We start from the raw sequence: 14,896 nt of genomic DNA, 5'->3' as shown, positions 1-14,896 counted from the left end.
CTCAGGAGTGTTTAAGAGCACTCCTGGAAGCCTAACAATTTTGTGGCCAAATCTCAAAGACTAAGACAGGATCTAAGAGAAAGACTCAGTGGGCAGGGCTCAAGAATGACCCATCACCTAACTTCAAGTGGAGTAACTCTGCTTTCATCTGTCCAAATATATGAGGTTTCTCTCTAAGACTAGATTTGAAAAAGGAATTCTTCTTTAAAAAAAAAAAAAAGCACCAATTTTGTGAATAAGTAAACCAAGTCCCCAAGGATGGAGTGACTAACCCAAGGTCATTATACACAAATACTAGCCGAGTCATTTGGCTAACCCAGGTCTTTTGAGACCCCAGCACATGCTTTTTCTTTTACAACACAGATCACTCAATCATAATGTTCTCTCAGGGTACAAAAGTGATCCTAAAATAAAATAAAGAAACCAACAAAGGAAACAAAAATCCATTCTGTTAATTACCATGACTTGTGACTATTTTAGTATGTCATACTTTTTGTCAGAAAGATCTCTGAACTTCACCTTGTCAAGTCTATAGCAATTGCCTTTGCTCCCTGAAGTTGAACCCTTTACTCCCTAAACCTGTCAGACCGTCCCGAAGTCCAGCTAGCCAGTGCTGAACTTTTGGTGATCACACCTCTGTGACCCATACTAGAAAAACAGAAAGAAATACTATACTATTTGATGAACTTTAGGAAAGTTCATCCACATAATTAAACAGCTGAACACCATGTAATTAAATTGTTAAAAAGCATTTGGAGGTATTTACAATTTAAAAGGTAAAAAATTTCTATGAACTAAATAACAAATTGCAAAAGTATAACTTACAATGAATAGCTAAATATATTGTACCTCTTTTGTTTTCTGGTTGCAAGTAGTTTCCTTAAAAACACTATTATATGATGGGCCAAAGAGGCCAGCCTAATATATGTTTCAGTTTAGTTGAAAAGGAAGGTCAATGGTATTTTAACCCCAAATGCTGATGGATAATGAGAGCTCATTGCCTAAGGCACAACTAGATCTAACGAAATAAAATCAAACTCACAGAAATCAGTATTTAAACACAGTTACTAACACATCCCATCCACCTATTTTTTCTGGCAGATCTGTACACAGACGTATTTGTTGTCATTTACATTTTAAGATTTATCAATAGGAATGTTAGGGAGTTGGCCTTGGGAGCTTATTTCTAAGTAAAAAGTAATAAAAACCACAAAGTCTCTTAAGAAAACAATTTCAAGAACGTCATTCTTGAAGATGAGTTTATAAATACAACAGCTCATGTTTACCATCAGGTAGTTAAAGCATCATTTACACAAATTCTATAAAAGCTATCATAGGCATTCTTAGCTGGTAAATCAGTATCTGTTTCCTTCTGGCTTAAGAACCTTTTGTTAAGGGCAGGAATGTGACTAGATCCATGTGATAGTCCAGCTTTCCCAGTGTCCACAGGAGGGAGATAGGGTGACTCATCATTCTGAAAGGGAGCATGAACCAAGATATGTTGGTGTGGCCTCTGGGAAGGCATGAACACCCCAGTAAAAGGGGATATATACTTGTAGTAAGGTTCTTTCCCCTTCTTAGTGCATTCATTGAAAAGCATGCAATTGCTAGAATTGGTGATAGTATACAAACCATGAGGCAAGAAGCATTGGAAAACTAAGAAAAGGAATTCCCCATTTGTCTGCCTCCAAACCACTTATTATATGAAAAAAAAAACAGATTTATATTAAGCCTCTGTAAGTTGAATGTGCCATTACTTACAGCTGAAAGCATTTCTAATAGGCTTTTTATAATTTTATTTCTATTTGATAGAAATCTTTCTAAAATATCACATTCTCCTCCCTTACTAAAAATAAGAGATTGGATTTTTTTTTACATTTGTTCCTTAATGACTCAGCATCGTATTAAGATGTGAAGTTAGGTTTGGGTTTTTTTGTTTGTTTGTTTGTTTTATATATACCAGCCAGAAAATACCATTTCCATTGTTACATCCTAGGCTGGGACTAGAGTAAGGCAAATGAGGCACTCACTGAAGGTTCAAAATTTGAGGGGGATTCAAAAAGCTCAGTAATTCAGATTTTTTTTTAAAGAGAGAGAGGTTGGGGGGGCAGGGAGACAGATAGAGAGGGATAGAGAGAATCCTAAGCAGACTCCACAGCCAGCATAGAGCCCAAGGCGGGGCTCTATCGCATGACCCCAAGATCATGACCTGAGCCAAAATCAAGAGTGAGGCACTTAAATGACTGGGGCACCCCCAGATAAATATTTTAATAAAAAATCTTTTTAAAACTCGAAATTAATTAATAAAATTCATGACAAGCAGAAGTTATCAAAGTATTTAAAAATTCAAAATCAATATTACTGATTTTTCCTTTCATCTTGGGCTCCAACATGGCTCAGCATAGTGCTACTCTCGCTATTCTCTCACTAGTACCACTTATTTCATAATAGAACAAATCTCTTCTCTTGACAGAGAAGAATTGAAGATGAAGAAACTAAAGACCAAGCTCTCCTATACATTTCCTGTAATGTGCATAGGCTTCGTGACAGTTTCTTTCCCTTCTTGTTTAGAAGCCTTAGTTCAATTATATGTAGAATTCTGGTTGTATTTCCAGATGGTTATAGTCACCAGAATTCTCTATTCTATATCAGTGGAGTACTGTATTAATTCAATAGTGCCCTAATCAGACCCCAAATTCATGAAGTTACCTAAATATAAACGTGTCTTTAAAACCCATAAATATATACAACCATTCCTGGAATGACAATTCCTTAAGATTTTGATTTTGTTCAGTAAACATTTATTGAGTACTTTATAGTCATCAGGAGCTGTAGACTTTGAGGATGCAAAACTGAGGGGAAAAAGATCCCTATATTGTTTGCAATATTTTTAAACACTCATTTTTCAATTGCCTGTGGGACTGAAATGCAGCACTGTCTTATGATTAAATATCGGGTGAACTGATGATGGAATAGCTAATATTTCAAGAACAAAGAGACTGCTTTTTGCCGTAAATGTGAAATTACACCATGTTTAGCTAAGTCTTCTAACTGTCCCATGGGAATAGCAACTGAGAGCAGGTGCAAATGTGGAACAAATGTCTGGAAGGATAATAATGGAGCACAGCGTCTGGGTATTCTCCAGTCCACCAGGAATAAAACTGACTAGATTAGAGCTTTTGTGGGAAGGAGGGTCAAAGAGCAAAGGCCTTCTCCTTTCTGTCCCTAGGCAAGCTCATCCAGTTCAGAAAGGACAGAGTCAAGCTCTGTGTGTCAGACGTAGGCCTTTTCATGCCACCAATCAGTGAGATGAGAGGCTCTTTATGTTGCCTATAGGATATCAGTGGAATTAGTGATGAGAAGCAACATGCATCAGTGAAAACTCATTATGACTCATCCCTTTTCAATTATCTAAGAGTCTCCCTCTGTGATAAAGGAATCATCAAAGAACTGGGACTTAAGTGATTTAAAATGTTTTTTTAAAGAAGTCATAAAGAATGGTAGGTTCTATAAAATCGAATCACATCAAAGGTAAGTTACTTGTCTGCATTACTAACAAGTTTTTTTCCTGTCAATAGGGTCAGAGAACCACATTTATCTGGCTTGAAAATGGTACCTTCAACATCTACCTCCCTAAACACAGGCAGAGCATCAATAATCATCACCTGAATTTCAAATGCCAATAAATACTATATTGGAATCCCCAAGCAGGGCTCAGCTAATGTTCTGTGGATTGAAAAGAGCTGTACAATTGTTAATTTAATTTAGAAGCAGCTTGACACCATGGAAAAGCATGGACGTTGGTGTCTGGAAGACCTGTGTGTTTTTTTCATTTTGTTAGGGTTTTTTTCACCCTCACCCACCAGCCCTGCTGCATTTACTATCTTCCTGCTTACTATCCTGCTCTTCATCCTTTCTCCCCAGAGACCGGGTAATCTACCATCTGCATCCTTGTAGATCCAGGTGCCCTGTAGGGATCATATCCATGGTATACACATTGCCTCTTTGATCTTCATCTATTATGTTAGATTTTCCAATCCATTCATTATTAATGCCCATTGAGAAGCTCACATATCTGTTTTTAATGGTGCTTTGATCCTCCAATTAACCATGACTCCCTAATTTTTATAGTCCATTAAGATTATATCAAGATTATAATGCACACTTCAGTAATGAGACCCCATAAGGAAGCTGTTGATCATGGTCCAAGGCCATCCACAAACTTTCGTGTATTTGGTCCATCTGTTTTTTACCAAAAATCAAATAATTTACCAACCTTTTTTAAGTCAGGAAATTAAATAAAAATCTAAATTTCTACCTTCTTAAGAAGTTAGACAGTGTGGCAATAGTAGGACTGTATTCCTGTATGACAGCATTGCCTGGGACTGAGTAGGATCTGCTGGTTTTAGAGGTGTGAGCTATTCTATGTCCCACAATTGCCCCTAGCATGAGGTATTCATTTATAATACTGTCAGACAGCTTTAGACATTTGAGTTTATGACACCTGATGAATCACTGGGACTACTGCAAAATGGCACTAGGACCTGATATATTTATAACCTCCAAACCACTGAGGGGAGTAATAATAAGAACAGCAGTTATAATAAATGGCAACATGTTTACTATGACAACATGATTACAATATGTTTTACTTAAATTACCTCATTGAATTTTCACACAACTCATTGAGAAAAGTATTACTATTATCCCCATTTTACAGATAAGGAAACCATGGCACAGGGAGGTTGAGTGACTTTCCTGCTCATATGGCTAATAAGGGGCATTGCTGGAATAAAGTGAGATAATTGTGAAGCTGCCCTGAAAAAAATGCTATGCAAACCGAAATGCTATGCAAACCGAAAAGGGATTATCATTGTTATTATCGGTGTTATAGCATATCCATTCCAATAGTTTATCCAGCAGGAAAGCGCAATTCTTGTTATAAGAAAAAATGAGTGCCAGATATATGCTTATTATTACATTTCTTCCTGTGAATGAATAAAGGAATGTGTACAAACAGAAAAAATGAGAATTATGCAAAAAGGAATAACTTTGGAAGGAAGTAAGGATATAATTATGATACTATATTACAATTTTTGGATTGTTGATTTAACCTTGAAACTTAAAATTATCACATTAATTAAAAATTTCAATTTACTTAGTTTTTGTTAGTTTTTAAAATAAAGCCCTGCAAAAAAATAAAATAAAGCCCTGCATTTTATAAAACCTGACAATATTTCTTTCCATGCTACTCTTATGCAGACATACTGTTTGATGTTAAATTAATACCAGTACATCCATCCCTTGTGCTTGTCTCAATGCCTTTCCCTAGGTCTTAAAGTCTTTTTATTCTTGTAACAGTATAAGGCCATTTTTCAACAACAACAAAAAGTTAAAAAAACAATTGTACACCTTCTTCGAGTAAAACCTCCTTCTTCCCCATTTACATTCCTTGTGTACTGACTTTATTCAATCTCCCAAAAGCCACATAGTAAAAGCTAAATCTGGATGTAATATTTCAGTGTCTATGCATTATTAATGACTGACAGTATTTCACTTTACAGTTTGTGAATTTCTTTCACATTTTCTCTTTTAATCTTCACAATGGGTGATTGTTAACCTCTCAACAATATAAATGTGACTTACCTTGACATAGAATATTATGGGCACATAAAAATAAAGGGCATTAGCTGTGAATTTCTGAATTATTTAGATTGTTATGATTTCATTACTTGGATTCAAAAGGGGACTTTATGGATCCTCCAGTCCAACTACTTTATTTTCCAGAAAAGAAACCAATTCCCAGTGAGTTACTGGTGGAACCAGGGGAAGAAACATAGTGTCCTGATTCCCATTTCAGATTTCTTTCCATTCTAACATACCTTATTTTCTGAAAATAAAAAGGTGAAAGAATATACAGTTTCCCTCCGTTTGCAAAAATAGGTCCTATTTACAGAGGTAAGCTATGAGGGAGAAGTTTTAAACAGCCATGAAATATTATTAGAACACCAATATGGGTGAAAAGCAGATTTTTTTTCTGCAGTTAGAAGAGATGGGAATTGGGAGTAGGTGATAACTCCCATTACACACACTCTAGTTTTCAATAAAGAATCTCACTTCTGAAAGGGAAAGTCACACTAAATATCCATTTCATAGGTTACCACGCAGATTTTTAATTGTCACAGTTTATTAACATTGCTCATTCAGCTATTCAGTCATGTTCTCCTTAATAGCAAAAGGGTAATTCCCTGTATAGCCTCCATGTTCGATGTCATTAACCATTACTCAAAGGAATTTACACTATGTTTAGCAGTATTCCATGTATGCAGATCCTGAATAAATAGTATTTCTGCCACCAGTCCACTAGCTAGCATCCCAGCCTCTTAACAGCTTTAGAGGTGCAGCCATGGATGGATTGTTTGTGCTCCCAGGAACAATCCTCCACCTGCACCGAGATCTCCCAGCCTCATACTTCTGCCTCAGCGAAGCTGCAGCGTTCATCAACCTACAAACGCTGCGGCTTTTTCCACCTTAAACATTAAAAAATTCCTTTGATCCTACATCTTTCCCCAACCGTCACTATATTTCTCTGCTCTCTTCGATAGAAAAACTAGGAAAATGTGTTGATGCTCACTCTGTTTCCTTTCCTCCCTCCTCTATTAAACCATCACCCACCAGGCAGCTTGTCCCAGCCACTAATTGCCTCCCCATCCAGTGGTCAAGTCTCAGTCTTCTTCTTTTTTTAACTCCTGAGCAATATTTGATTCAAGTGATCATCCTTCCATCTTGAAACACATTTTCACATGGTTTCCATGATACCATCTTTTTGGTTTTCCTCCTTTTTCCTCTGGTCTCTTTTTTCAGTCTCTGCTGGATTCTTTGCATATCCCCATCTTTTAGTAATGTCCCTACGTATAGTCATCTGAGTATTTCATGTCTCTATCTACCCTCTCTTCCTTAATGATCACCTTCATTTTCATAGTTTTATGTACCATCTGTACAACTCCCAAATTTATATCTCTAGCCCAGATTTCTGAATGTCTCTATGAAATCCAGAATCTGATATCCAATCTTTACTTAATACTCAGTAGTCCTCTTGGATGTCTGATGAACATCTCAAAATTAGCTGGTCAAAAATATACCTCCAGCTTTGTGCAGTGGCAGTATCGTAGCCAATGAGGTTTATCCGAGGCTCGAGTATTGCTAATTCAAAAATATAACTCCTAATTCTCAGACCTAACAAAACTGTACACCTCCCACACACTCCTCCCCATCTCTGAAAATGATTACTCAATCCTTTTGGCCATAATGGCCCCTCACTGGTTCCTCATCACCCTTTATAGCAGTTATATCCCTTTCCCTGGCAGTATCTATTCTCCTTATCTGCGTAATTTTTTTTCTTAGGCATTTATCACTACCTGATATATGGATGTCTGAATGTAAACTTCATGAGGGAAGCAACTTCTGTTTTGCCCACTGCTACGTCCTGAAATCCTGGAACTCTGTCTTATAGCAGGGGTGTAAAGGTCTGCTCAGTGAAAAGTATCATTTAGAAATAAATATGTCTTAACACAGTTCTATATAAATAGGAATCCACCATAATTTCTTTAATCCTCCTGAGTCCTTCATTTTCTGTCTACACCTACCCCTCCTGCTACTCATACCAATGGCCACAAATTGAACCGTATCATCACTTAGAAATACACCACCTCAGAAACCTCCAGCATCCTGTTCTCTGTCCATAATCTTCTCTTCCTATAGAGCTGTCGTAGTTCCATCTCCTTTACAACTTTTCCCCAGACTCAGAGACCATGAATTCCTTGGTCTTCCACTTCCAATGGTCTTTCTTCCTGGACTTACTTCCTTATTCAGCCTGGACTGCATGATTATGGACATGAACAGTTTAGTCCCCTTGCATTTTTGAAACTTCTTGTTGTGTTGGTCTTTAATATTCCAAGTCTCTGATTTAAAACATTGTACTTCCAAACCTAAACAACCCTGCGGAAGCTCAGTCTCTAAAGTCGGATTGCCCGGGTTCAAGTAAATAATAGTATGTAGATACAGGCAAATTTCTTAGCCTCGAAAGCCTTCATTTTTTCATTAAAATAATAATTGTACTTCTTTCAGAGACTCCCTATGAAGACTAAATGAGCCAATCTACATAAAGTGCTTATCACAGTACATTGCTATTACCATTATTATACCCAAACTGTTGAGCACAGCAAAAGAATATCATAAGACCACATCCATATTAGTGCCCCTAGAATGTGTAGGCCTTCCAGTCCTGCTCAGCAATGTATTTTTTGATCTTTAGTTATCTGCCCCTCTCATTTTGCTGACCCCTTTTGCAAATCTTCACCCTCTCATCAAACACTTTACTTCTAACGGTATCTATGTATCCACCCATATTTTCCTCTTCCTTCCAGTCTCAAGGCTGAAGAATCATCATTTTATTCTTGGACAACTTGTGTGTTGCTCTTGATACTTTTCATGCAGTCTGATCAATTACTCCTTTCTCCTGATCCTTGGTCTCTTCTTCCCTCCTGGCACTGTTCCTCACCTTATTAAAATAATCAGGCTGAACCTACACATCTTTTTTTTTTTATGTTCCCTTTACTCTGTGATCTCATTTAGATACTGTCCTCATGATCTGACATTCTTTTCAGCCATGCTTTTGGAAAGAGTAGTGCTATCTTACATTATCCATTCTTGATTTCCCACTAAATTCTTAACTCTTTAAACTTGTATTTTTAGCATTTTCCATAACTAATATTCTTGGACACATAATTTAAAGGTTGTGTAATATCTTCAAAATTTCCACATTGTTTTGAGATTACAGTCTCACACAATAGAAATGTTTTTGTGGTGTAATAAACTAGTAATTATTTCTCTTGATAAGGATAGTAGAGTCAGTAATTATAGTCTTTCCAGCCCCATTTTGATTAATTCTTTTCACTTAAAAGTTTTTGCATTTATTTTCAATGAAATAACACCAGATCTTTTCTTTTCTTTTCTTTTCTTTTCTTTTTTTTTTTTTTTTGTATTTTGGTCACAATATAAATCCTACCCACTTTAGGTATTTATTGAATATTTATTAAACAAATAAATTAGCAATAAACTTTATGAGTAGACTCAAACAATACTTGTGAAGATTGATAATACATTTGATTTTTATTTGCAGTGCTGCTCTATGGGATTGTACTCCATTAAATAAAAGAACTCCATGACAATCATTAAGAAAGTTCCTTTGGGGGCAGCTATGGAGTACTAAACCCATCAGTCAATTTAGCCAAGTAAAACTCATCAAGTAGTTAATTGGCACAATGGGAAGAAAAAGATTGATTGATTTTCCACCTTTTCAATAAGTTAATTTTACTTTGTGAAATAACCTTTTGAAGAGTGCCTTCTGAAGCTTCAGACATTGGCTTCAGACTGTTCATCATTCAACACTTTCTAAGTTAGAAGTGGAGACTGCAGGAGACTCATTTGGCAGGAAGGGAAATTACTTGGAGGTGTGGAGTATGCCAGTCAATTTGTCAGGTGCTTTCTCATTAAGGAGTTTAGAGATAAGGGTCAGTCTTTGAGCTAAGAACAGATTCTAAACACACACTTTCCTATTAAATGGTTTCACAAGCCAAATTCCAAACCATTTGGCACTCTAAAGATAAGGATATACACATTGCCAAGTTCCTATCAACTGAGCTGCCATTGTTATTAATTATTGTAATAATGGCTCACACACAAGAGGTATTACCCGACATGCATTGACTCAGTGCTTTATCGACCACAAATGGAGAGAGCACAATAATAACAGATGTAGGGGAAATGTAGCAGTCCCTTTCCATCAAATTACTTCTGTTATGAATAATTAAAATTTTATTTTTAATTTAATCCAATTGATCTTGGTTTCAAGTTTTTCCCTTAATTGAAAATGACTATTCAACATTGATAAAATTCATTAGTTCAACCTTCTGTAAATATATGAAGGGAGGCATGGGAAATGCAGAGATGCACAAATCAGGGCCCCACTTTCAAAGTATTTAATAACCAATAGGGAAGCTATATATAAAATACTGTAATACAAAGTAGTATATGATTGACATGAGAAGTACAGAGCAACTTTGTGGATTCGGGGAGGATGGGATCTCTTTCAGCTGAGAAAATCAAGGAAAGCCAAAGAACTCTTGTTGAGATGGTTAGAACTTCAGAATGGATAGTTAGACCTGCAAGAGGAAAGTGCATTCAAGTGAGGGGAACAACTTTGAGCATAAGAGCCTTGTGATATTTAGCAGGTGGTGAGTAGAGCAGTTTGCTTGGAAGACAGGTTTATTTAAATGAATGGGAGATGAGAATGGAAAGGTAATTTTAGAATATATAGGGTAAAAAAGTCTAGAAATAGGGCAATGGTGGTAAAAATCAAACAAAAGGGAGCATTATTTTCACATATATGAAAGTTTATTCCCAAACTTGTAATATGTAATATGTCCCCACAGATGTAAAACCAAAATATTCACAGTCATTCCACAATTCTGTAGATGCTTCTATCTTGATATTTTTCTGTCTTCCTTTGCCTTTGTGAAGTTATTATCACAGTCACTTCTGAAACATTATTTATGGGCTAAATTCAGGTTATACTCATATTCACACCCTTCTTTTTAGTTTGTTTTTAAAATAAGCTTTTTATTTTAGGGTAGTTTTAGATTTGCAAAAAAAGTTGCAAAGATAGTACAAAAGTTCCTATGTACCCAGCACCCAGTTTCCTCTGTTGTTAAGATTTTATATTACTATTGGGTGCCTGGGTGGCTCAGTCAGTTAAGCAGCCAACTCTTGATTTCAGCTCAGGTCATGATCCAGAGTTGTGATATTGAGCCCCCACATTGGGCTCTGTGCTGGGCATGGTGCCTGCTTAAGATTCTCTCTCTCTTTCTTCCTCTACCCCCACCCCATGCACGCATGCTCTCTCTATCTCTCTCTAAAAAAAAAAAAAAAAAAAATTTTATATTGTATGGTACATTTGTCACAACAAATGTCACAACCAATACTGATACATTATTACTAAGTAAAGTCCATGCTTTTTTCAGATTTATTTCGTTTTTACCTAATATTATTTTTCTGTTCCAGAATCTCATCCAGAGTGCCACATTGTATTTGGTTGTCATGTCTCCCCTACCCTATGACACTTTCTCAGACTTTTCTTGTTTTTGATGACCTTAAGTAGTAGTTGTCATATATTTTGTAGAATATCCCTTGATTTAGGTCTGTCTGATATTTTTCTAATGGTTAGATAGGGTTTATGAGTTTCAAGGAGGAAGACTACAGAAGTAAAGTGCCACTTTTATCACATCATATCAAAGGGCACATACTATCAATTATTGATGTTAAACTTGTTCACATGGCTGAGGAAGTGTTTCTCAGGTTTCCATACTATAGTTATTCATCTTCCTCCCTTTTCCATACTGAACTGTTTGGAAGGAAATCATTACATTTAGCCCACGCATAAGGGATAGGGGAGGAGTCAGAGTTATGTTCCACTCTCTTGAGAGTGAAGAGAAGTATCTATATAAACTCCTCCTCGTTAATTAAATTATTCAATCAAGTATTTATGTCAGAATGGACTCATGAATATTTATTTTGTAGTTTGGATTATAATCTAATACTATGTTATTTATTTTATTGCTCAATTTTTCCAACTTTAGCCACTGGGAGCTCTTTCAGTTGGTTCTTGCATCCCTTTGAAATACCCCATTGGATATTTTTTCTTGAGCACTTTCTTATTTTTTATTACTACAGTATGGTCCAAGCTCTCTTGTGTATTCCCTGCTCCTGCTTTTGAGTTAGCCATTTCTCCAAGAAGCCCTGGTTCCTTTTATTGGAGAATGGTATTAGAAACCAAGATATGGACTCTGGGTGTGCTCATTGCTACTGGAAAGTCATTGCTTCCAGGCCTTCTCAGCAAACAGAACTTGGAAATATATGTCTGTATACTAACCCATGTATGAACACATATCTGTAATTGTTTCTATATTTAGCCATCTGTATCTGTATAAAACTAAACATGAATTCATATCAATGTATCCCATCATAATCCAGTACTAAATGATTTTTTCTAGTCTTCCTCCTTTATGTATCTGTAAAACTTCTACTCCATCAGTAGCTCCCACCATCCAGACATTTATTTATATATGTTTCAATCCTAGTATACGTGCATAGTAATTGTTAAACTCTTCTCCTGAGAACAAGTTTGTTAATAAGACTGCAGTGCTTATGTATAGTTCCTTTTGTTTTTAATCTTAAAATAGCCACTCATTCCCATAGTTACTTAGGTCAGCACCATATTTTAAAATTAATAAACTGTTTTTTAGGTTTACAGAAAAAGTGAGCAAAAAGTATAAAACTGCCATGTACCTCTTCCCTACATTCCTGCACACAGTTTCCCTATTATTTCTCAATTGTTAACATTTTCCATTATTGTGATACAATTGATGAACAAATATTGATATCTTATTATTAACTAGAGTCCGTAGTTTATATTAGGGTTGGCTGTATATGTTGTATAGTTTTATAGGCTTTGACAAATGTATGTCATATGTCCACCATTATAGTATCATATAGAATAGTTCCACTGCCCCTAAAAATATTTCCCCATGTTCCTGACACCAATTATCTTTGTATTGTCCCTACTTTGTTTATTGTTTTGCTTTTTCCTATAGCTGTTTTTTAAATTGTGATAAAATATACATAATAAAATTTACCGTTTTAATCACTTAAGTGTACAATTTCTTCTCATGCATTTTTAATTGTGGTAAAATACACATAACATTTATCATTTTAAGCATTTGTAATTATATAATTCACTGGCATTAAATACATTCACAGTGTTGTATAACCATCTATACTCAAAACCTTTTCATCATCTCCAACAAAAACTCTGTACCCATTAAACAATAATTTCTCCACCTTTCCCCACTTCAGTGAGCTTATATCACACATTTCCAGTGATATGGTTAGATTCCTTTGTAACAATCTGCTTTCCAGCCTGGGATCCCTTAACCTCCTAATTGATTTTTTTATTTGCATACAATAAGGTTCACTCTTTGTGCTGTGAAGTTACATGGGTTTTGATAAATGGACAGTGTCCTGTGTCTGACATTACAATATCATACAGATAGTCACATACGTTTAAAAAATATCCCCTGGGCTTCATCTGTTCAATCCTACTCCCTCCCCAAACCCCTGATAACCACTGAATGATATAATGTCTCTATACTTTTGCCTTTTCCAGAATATTATAAAAAAACAGAATCAGAGCATGCAGCCTTTTCAAACTGGACGGTTTTTTTCACGTAAAAATACACATTTAAGGTATCTCTGCATCTTTTTGTGGCTTGATAGCTCATTTATTTTTATCACTAAGCAATATCCCATTGTATGGATTTACCACAATTTATCCATTCACCTACTAAACAACATTTTAGCTGCTTCCAGTTTTTGGTGATTATAAATAATACTGCTATAAACATTATTGCACAGGTTTTTGTGTGAACATAACTTTTCAAGTCAGTTGGGTAAATATCTAGGAACACATATGGTAAGACCATGTTTAGTTTTGTCAGAAACTGCCAAACTGTCTTCCAAAGTGGCTGTACCATTTTGCATTTCCACCAGCAATGAATGAGATTTCCTATTGATCCACATCCTCATCAGCAATTGGTATTGTCAGGTTTGGGGATTTTAGCTATTCTAATAGGTCCACAGTGGCATCTCATTGTTTTAATTTGCAGTTCCTTAATGACAGTTGATATTGGGCATCTTCTCATATGCTTATTTTTCATCTGCATATCTTTGGTGAGGTGCCTGTTCAAATCTTTGCCCATTTTTCATCAGGTTGTTTGTTTTCTTTTTGTTTAGTTTTAAGAGGGTTTTATGTTTCTTTAATGTTTTCAATGTGTACTTCTGCATGCTCTGGGTATTTATTAGATATGTGATTTGCAAATATTTTCTCCCAGTCTATGGCTTGTCTATTCTTTCTCTTAACAGTGCATTCTGCAGGGTTCATTTGTTTTTAAAACTTAGATTTAATTAATAATTCAACACTGACAAAATTCAGCCTTGTTTTTGTACTGCTCTAGATGTAAATTTACTCTTTGCTCACATCTTTCAATTATTCAAGTTTTAAAAGTCTGCTCAGATGGAGTTAGTTTCCCAACAATATCCTTAACTCAGATTGGTTCAAAAAGTCAGGGAACTAGGGAGAACCCACCATGTGGAAGATCACAGCAACCTGTGGGTCCTCAGCAATGACACCATTCTTTCCCTCCTACTGCTCATTTAGGACTATATAAAAGGAGAAAGCTTGCTTGTTTCTGAGGGTCATCTCCAAATACAATTCCACCAAAGAAAAACCAGAAGCCAGTGAAGTGAAAAGAAAATAGATCCCATATCATTTAAAACGATTGCACTAATTTTATGTAGCGGTAAACATCAATTTATTCAGCAGTAGATTTCAATTATGTTTCTAATTTGCAAATGTTGCCCTCCAGTAGATCTCAAATTAGAGGGCTAAGCACTAAGGAATGGCAAGACAATGACATTGCAATTAGAAATTCTTCTAAAATATTCAATTAACTATTTGGGAAAGCAATAAATGTTCACCTTATTTATTGGTAAAGGACATATATGAAATGTGATTTAGATTAGATTCATAACTGTGTTTCCTAGACTGGTTATGATCTATTTTCAGTGTAGTGATATCTAGTTATATCTGAATCTGCTCTGGGATGGTTGGGATTTAGTTAAGTTTCAGGATATCATGGAAAATTAACTATTTGGTTACTCTAAAAGATGTTCAAGAAACATGTCTAATTTTTACTATAATTGGATTTGTTGTGTTCAACAG

General features: G+C 35.7%; 2 long non-coding RNA genes and 1 other non-coding gene across 3 annotated transcripts in view; 2 read left to right on the top strand and 1 right to left on the bottom strand.

Moving 5' to 3' along the window:
• The window catches only part of LOC145715952 (uncharacterized), a 519,543-nt gene that overhangs the window by 43,899 nt on the left and 460,748 nt on the right, over positions 1–14,896 (top strand). The window lies entirely within an intron of this gene.
• LOC145723718 (uncharacterized) overlaps positions 1–14,896 on the bottom strand; it is a 44,469-nt gene that overhangs the window by 14,509 nt on the left and 15,064 nt on the right. The gene's annotated exons all lie outside the window — the stretch shown is intronic.
• LOC115939334 (U4 spliceosomal RNA) lies at positions 7,147–7,293 on the top strand. The gene has a single exon (XR_004074162.2). It is a non-coding gene; the product is annotated as a U4 spliceosomal RNA (small nuclear RNA).

This window comes from Leptonychotes weddellii, chromosome 10 (genome assembly GCF_054177405.1).
Source record: "Leptonychotes weddellii isolate Sample4059 chromosome 10, ASM5417740v2, whole genome shotgun sequence".
NCBI lineage: Eukaryota > Metazoa > Chordata > Mammalia > Carnivora > Phocidae > Leptonychotes > Leptonychotes weddellii.
This window is presented reverse-complemented; position numbering and strand designations above follow the sequence as displayed.